The sequence below is a fragment of the Oreochromis niloticus genome, linkage group LG18 (genome assembly GCF_001858045.2).
Source record: "Oreochromis niloticus isolate F11D_XX linkage group LG18, O_niloticus_UMD_NMBU, whole genome shotgun sequence".
Classification (NCBI taxonomy): domain Eukaryota; kingdom Metazoa; phylum Chordata; class Actinopteri; order Cichliformes; family Cichlidae; genus Oreochromis; species Oreochromis niloticus.
Genome location: NC_031982.2, coordinates 4,219,386 through 4,227,104, shown reverse-complemented (window position 1 = coordinate 4,227,104; position 7,719 = coordinate 4,219,386). Strand labels below are relative to the sequence as shown.

General features: G+C 39.2%; 1 long non-coding RNA gene across 1 annotated transcript; it reads left to right on the top strand.

Moving 5' to 3' along the window:
• Positions 1 to 1,098: 1,098 nt before the first annotated feature.
• LOC112842942 (uncharacterized) lies at positions 1,099 to 4,413 on the top strand. The gene is made up of 2 exons (XR_003215017.1): positions 1,099 to 1,756; positions 4,261 to 4,413. It is a non-coding gene; the product is annotated as an uncharacterized LOC112842942 (long non-coding RNA).
• The last annotated feature ends 3,306 nt before the right edge of the window (positions 4,414 to 7,719 follow it).

The following is a 7,719-nucleotide window of genomic DNA, read 5'->3' as shown; positions in this document are numbered from 1 at the left end:
TGAGGGATTCAGCTTTTTCCCTTTCAGGTGTGGCTTCAGTGTTTTCTTGCATTTCTTTATTTTTTGGGTTTGCTCCATCACCCATGCTGTTTTGAGCTTCAAGAAGAGCCCGGGCATATGCCGAGTAATTGGTCTTCTCGGTTCTTCAGCCACTCTTTTCTGTTTTTGCTTTTCTTGTTTCTTTGGTTTCACAACCATTTCCTTTTGTGGTTGTGCCACAGGAGACTTTTCAGGATTTGGTTGTGCGGCTTTTTCAAGCTCAGGTTTTGGCCTTTGCAAGATTGTTATTTTTGGTGTGATGACCATTTCTATTTTTGCTTCTGCCATTGTAAATGCGTCAGCGTTTGCGTCTGCGTTTCTCTGCGTCTGCCTTGTCTTTGTTTTAACAACCAGGTTGTTTGGTGTTTCTGCCATCCGAGATCCACTAAAGTTGGTTGAATGTCTCTCCTATTTAAGGGATTTGCCAGTAGAATGTGCACTGTGACATCACGGGGTGTCCCTTTGAAGTGCTGTTCCTTTGAAGTGCCATGATTGGAACAATTCAAAATAAAATGCCTACAAACCTACTGTAAAGGAAAGGCTTTTATTTGTAGCACATACTGAATCAACACTATAAACGCTACTCTAAAGGAATTGCAGTAAAAAATAAACAAAAGCAAAATATACGTTTTTTAAAAATAGTTGTTAAAAAAAAAAAACTAACCAAAGTAGAAGACGACTGTTTAGTGGGAACGTATTCGACATTCGACAGATTCTCAGGCATAATAACTTCTTTCATAATTTAAACAAGGACAGGTAGAAAATGTTCATATTTAGTGAAAGATATTTATTGACACTATCCAATGAGAGTTACTGAATGTCTGTAGGCAGTGGGATCTTGTTGGTTGCCGAGGCGACAGAATGTCATCTATGTTTTGTTTTAAATTCAGTTTCATTGCTGAATCTAAGAAACAACAGGCTGCAGAGGGAGACTTTAATAGAGGTTTACTAACTCTTACTATCATATCCATTGTGGAAAAATCTGTCTATATTTAGCTGTTAAGAGATTTTGTTTAATGTTTTATTAAATAACATGCTTTCCCTAAATAGGTTTGCGAATGTACAATGATGTTCATATATTTATACTACATGTATCTTGTCACTACACATGCACGTGAGCCTTGCTGACTTCTAAGAAAATGACTGGCATAAGGAGGTTGCCACAGGAAACCTCACCTTTGCTGAGTTTGCTGAGTCTGCCGTTGGGAACAGGAACCAACTGGCTTCTGTTTCCCTTAAGATAGGCTTGACCAGTTCCTTACTGACAGTTGAACGTATATGTTTTATGCTTTGTAAGGAGTGGTATGTTATCTCTTCCTACATGTGTCTGTGACGCAAACATGCTTGAGTATAAATAAAGCTGACTGCAAAGCCTCGGTGTGGGTATCACCCGATCACTCACCCGTGCGCACGTAGTTCTCTGAACAAAACTCTGACTGTCTTGTATTCCTTCAATGTGTTTTATAATGTCTTACCACTGACATTTAATTGGTCCTTCGAGCCGGATTTATTGATTGATATTATTATATCATCTAACTATTCACAGACGGAGCCGCCGAATCCTGACGTCGTGACTACCTGCACTGTAAACCACCGCTTCTAGCGAAGCAAGGAAAAGCCCAGAGTCGTAAATTCGCCTATTGGCCAGTGTCTTATACAGGTCCACGACGACAGGACTCGGTGACGCCGGAAAAAAGAACACAGCGCAACATTGAAGGTGAATATAAAGCAGCCAGAAACACTCTGCGTTGAATAATCGATTTTTAGGCTGACACTGCTCAAAGTAGAAGGGTCCTGTGTGGACCAAAAGGACAGACGTGTCCTATTGTAAAACGTCCTGTGTGGACCGGGCCCTGTGTGGACCCGCACGTAAACGCTCGCCTGTGTAAGACGGACTAAGTCGCCCTGTGTGGGCCCATTCCGCAACAAAAGAGAGGTTGGTAGCTCGTGGTTTCATTTCACTCCGGGAGTGAAAGGTAATGAGAGTGTCAAATAAAAATAGGATTTTTTCTAAACGCGCTGTATGTTTGCTGAGGAGTAAGTGCTTCATTGAATAGGAACTCTAGGCTCCTGCACTACTCCTAGTGTTTTCCTGTGAGTACTGAATGGTGAGGAAGAGAAAGGTTGCGCATCAACGCATAAAATTAAGTCCGCCCTGAATTTAGTTCAGGGTAGAAGGCTGACTTAATAACCTCCTCTGACTCTAGTACCAGAACGTCTCACAGTGTATGTTGGCAGTATTAATAAATAAAAGCAAAACAAGGTGTAATGTTTTAAAGCATGGAAAGAGGAATGAAGTGGAATAAACAAAAGGTTAAATTAAATTAGAGCTTATTTAATGTATTCAAATTGATAATAGAAGGATAACAACCGGTAAACTGGTATTAATAATGAAATATAGTTGGCAGGACGACCATGCCTGGAATGGATAGAATGCATGAAACCAGATAATTCACACAAACACATATTAAATGAAATAGAGAGATGCATAAGGTATATTAAGGTTGTGTCATTGTTCAGCCAAAGAAAGTGTGTGAAAAGGAAAATGTCTCCAGCTTGGGAAAGGGTGAGACTGCAGCTCACCCTCAGCCCTTGGTGGACACAAATAAAATATTGTAATATACTATTGCTGTTATATAAAAAGATAATAACATTAATAATGAAATAATATTAAATATGAAGAGGCACCTCAGTCAGTTGTGATGTGAGGTGGATAATTGTTAAAAGTAATCTGTATCAAGCTTAAGGTTTGCTCAAATTCAGTATAATGACATATGAGATGAAGAAAATAAAGAAAATATGTAAACTAATTAAGTGCATAGAGACACTTGACCCGCTTGTAAACCTGTCATCCTAGATGAGATTTTGTTAAGATGAAGAGCAAACCTATACTACCAAGCTAATGAGCAAGATACACCCTTTTATTTTGTATTAATTTTTTTGTTTTTCAGAGCAGAAGCTGCATGATATTAAAAGCTCACACATGCAGCAGTCTGTGATCTCAGTTTTTTCTCTCACACTTCTGCTTTGTTTCTGACAGCAGTTCTTTTTCTTTTTGTGTCCCACCTCGTGTGTAAGGCCTTCATGCCATCAGCAGCAACTTGTTTTGTTTGTTTGTTTTGTTGGTTTGAAAAACAAATCTGTGATCATACTTGAGGATCACAGTGACACGAAATGATTAGGCACATGATTTACTGATGCCTAGTTTTAGAGCTGTGAGCTACGAGCTGTAAGCAGTGCAAAGTTTTTCCCAACTTAGAAGTTTGACATATGTAACATGTATGAGATATATGAATTATTTTAAAACGAAATAGAAATTGTCCAAAATGCCTTAAGAAAATATGTAGTGCTGTATCTACAGAGAAAAAAGGAAGAAGAAGCATTCAGTAACTTGGAAATAGCCTTTCTACTTGCATGTAGATGGAAGTGCAGGTTACATGAAAGCTGTTTTAACACAGGCATTTGGAGAAAAACAACGTCTGCTTGCATTTTACTTCTGCAAATTAGACTCTGTTGTGTGCAGGCCGGTGTAGCTGCAGCAGAGGCAGTAAAAGGAGCTGACTGTGTCAAGGACGCAGACAGACAGAGAGACACACAGACAGTTAGTATGTTTTTTCAGCAGTACATCATTTTGCAAAAATTTGGCAGAATAGAGGTATGATTACTTCTACTGGCAATCCAGTGCAACATGGAAATCTTTTAAAGGTACAGCTAAAAAATGATTTGATGACATGTAATGGGAAACCTATTCTACCTAAATCCCTACATAAAACAGCAGCATTAGTGACACATGGGCATTGCCATTTGTCAACAGCAGGGATGGTAGATATTCTTTCTAAACAATTATACTCAAAATTTTTTTTTTTGAAAACTCAGCTAAAGCATATATAAGAACATGCATAATTTGCCAAAAACATAATGCACAGGGAAACCTTAGACCAAAAAGAGGTAACTTTCCCACACCACCTTATCCTTTTCATACAATCCACATGGATTTTATTGAATTAAATGAATGTCAAGGCTCAAAATACGCTCTAGTGATTATAGACGTATTCCCAAAATGGCCAGAGGTTTACCCAGTGAGGAAAAGCTCAGTTGCAAAAAGTGAACCTTTAGACAAATCTGTCAGAGAAACAGCTCTGGCAGAATGGATGACAAAACTGTTGGAAAACTACTAGGATATTGTTTTGAACAATAAACTGCCGAATGATATCTCTCCAGTGTCTTGCAGGTTGAAACCAGGTGATTGGATCCTGATTAAAGTACTCCAAAGAAGGAACTGGAGCTCACCAAAGTGGGAGAGTCCTTATCAAGTCCTAATCACCACACCAACTGCCTGTAAAATAGCAGAAAGACCATCCTGGATTCATCAAAGCCACTGTAAGAAAGTGAGTGACAATCTAGACATTTAGACGCCGACACCCCTAACTCCTGGTGATTTATTGGTGAAGGGAGGGCTGATCGGGTACACCCCGCCCTCTTGCTTCTTGCCGGTAGTCTACTCATCAGAGGTCACAGGTGTGTCTGGTCATCATGAAGACGCTCGTCCTCCTAGTGGCTAGTATTGCACTCCTAGTGAGTTTATTAACACTCACCCAAAAGAAAGAAGATGAACAACACCGCTAATTGTAATCAGATCGCTGGAAAAGGAGAAGGTGCCCCTGTGAACACAACCAACCGCTCTAACGGCACTTACTGGGTGCAAGGAATGGCCTGGCTATGTGGACAACGTGCTTATTTCATACTACTCCCAGGCTGGACTGGAGTCTGCGCTCCCATCTTCATATCAGATCACACCTTCAAAATAACTGTGAGAAACACCACGATGCCTCGAAGACGACGACGAGACATCTCCGCAGTGCAACTACATGACCCCATCTATGGCAGTGATGTGCCAGAGGAATTTAAGCTTTGGAACACCGGACAAAAGGTCCTCCACTCACTTTTTCCATGGGTGGGCACCGGAAAGAACATGTTAAGAATTGAAACTTTGGACTACCGCTTTGGACTGTTCCTGAATGCCTCATGCAAAATCAACAATCAACAAAATGAAGAGCCCTCAGCCTGACAAGGGCCTTGGAGGGCCTGAAGACCCTGAACGAGAAAATGAAAGAACATTCGGGAGTCGACATTTCGATGTGGGACAGCTGGATGGATATGTTCGGGAAGTACCGTACTCTGGTGTCATCAATTCTAGTGTCCATGGCTGTATTTGCAGCAATACTCACTCTATGTGGATGTTGTTGTATTCCCTGCATTAGAGCATTAATCAACAGACTCATAGCAACTGCCATCACACCACATGTTACGTTTCACCAAGAGACGATGATGTTGCTTACACATCAGGACCGAAACACAGACTTTGAAGAAGAAGACAATTTTTAATTATTGTCAACAAAGTGAAAAAAAACCTAAATGTTGATCATATCAATTTTACTAAATGATACTCTGGTTGAAAATGTATACACAAGTGACTAGAAGTTGAAGTATGTAAAAAATATTTGAACAACAGCAGGGAATGTTAAGAGATTTTGTTTAATGTTTTATTAAATAACATGCTTTCCCTAAATAGGTTTGCGAATGTACAATGATGTTCATATATTTTATACTACATGTATCTTGTCACTACACATGCACGTGAGCCTTGCTGACTTCTAAGAAAATGACTGGCATAAGGAGGTTGCCACAGGAAACCTCACCTTTGCTGAGTTTGCTGAGTCTGCCGTTGGGAACAGGAACCAACTGGCTTCTGTTTCCCTTAAGATAGGCTTGACCAGTTCCTTACTGACAGTTGAACGTATATGTTTTATGCTTTGTAAGGAGTGGTATGTTATCTCTTCCTACATGTGTCTGTGACGCAAACATGCTTGAGTATAAATAAAGCTGACTGCAAAGCCTCGGTGTGGGTATCACCCGATCACTCACCCGTGCGCACGTAGTTCTCTGAACAAAACTCTGACTGTCTTGTATTCCTTCAATGTGTTTTATAATGTCTTACCACTGACATTAGCATAATATATTTGAACAATCCAAGTATGCAAACTAAAATTCACAGGAGAGCTTATGAGACCACAAACACTGTTGAGGTCCAGTTCAGAGACACAGGTTTTGCAGAGGTGAAGCCTAGAGGGCAGCTGGCAGCTACAGATTTGCTGATCTGCTTTTTTCCACACAATATCCACATTTTGAGTAAACAAATGCATGTATGAGAATCAGGCATAGGCTGTGTTTTGAAAAGTGTCTATTAAAATCTGTATTAAATGTATATGTATTACATTTTTAAAAATTAGAATACAAATTTAATGCCACAAACCTGAGTTGTCATATACATCTGCGAGGTTATGTGCACGACACTATGCACATGTGGTCTGTGCATGTACACACATGAAGAATTTGACATTGCAGCATCTATGAAAGTGTTCATTGTGTAAAACTCACAACCCAAACCTCTACTAGAAAACTGTCTAAAAGACTAGTTTCAATATTTAAACTGTCATTTGTAGTTTTTCTAAGCAAAATCCCCAACTGTTAAGATCTAATTGATATTTGTGTTGATGCTGTCTCCACTGAGTGAGCAGCAGCGCCCTCTGATGTTTGTGTGTAGAAGTGGAAAAGATTACAGAACCTGGTATTGCATAAACACATTATTTGGATTTTGTTCAAGATTGATAATTATTTCACATTTTAATATTTTTAATGATAACATTATTAGGTTTTTAATGTCCCTTATTGCAGAATGAAGATCTCTTATGAAAGTTTGTTTGGTTTTGGTTTTATCTTTAGCTCCATTCTAAGAAAATGACCAGCTTCAAATGTCCTCAGTGTAGGACACATACAGGATGTCATGTTGAAATATAGAGCACTTACAATAGAAGCCACTAGAAACAAATTATTCCAGCCTGATGAAATTTATGACATTTTTTCTATGTTGACTGATGTGCTGCTCAGTGCTTTGCTGCCTGCTTTTATCCGATGTCACTCTGAACATAAACACAAGCTACATGTGATGTCTCTGATGTGTATCTGTTTCTACCTGTGCTGATGCTAGCATGACTAAAGCTAGCCAAGCAGCAGTAAATATGTGAAGCAAGGCAGAAGGATATACTCATCAAATGAACAGGATCATAAGAATATAAGACCACGAGCACTACAAATGTAACAAAAATATGTTGACATAAAATGGCATGTTATTTGAAATCTACATGAAACAATGACACAACTACTTTTTTCAATTTTTCCAATTTATTTATTTATTTTTTTACCAATTGTCCAAATGAGTCTGTGATTGGCCTTAGTGTCCCAGAAATCATATTTATGTACAACTAAATATGACTCAGCAAAGATGTTTTAAATGGATGATTCCTCATCCATTTATATATTTGCTGAGTCCTAAATTTGATGTCAGTGAGCTTATCAGTGGTTGATGTTAAAAAAAAGCCCCCAAATCCCCTATGAGCAAGCACTTGGCGACAGTGGAGAGGAAAAACTCCCTCTTAATAGGAAGAAACCTCTGACAGAACCGGGCTCAGGAAGGGGTGGCCTTCTGTCTCGACTGAGTGGGCTTCAAATGTTCACTGACAATTTAGTTGTATATAAATATGATTTTTAGGACGTGGTGTTGAGACCAATTAGGTGAAACTGGGGATGCAGACAGTTCCGCTTCTTCTTCTTCTTCTTCTT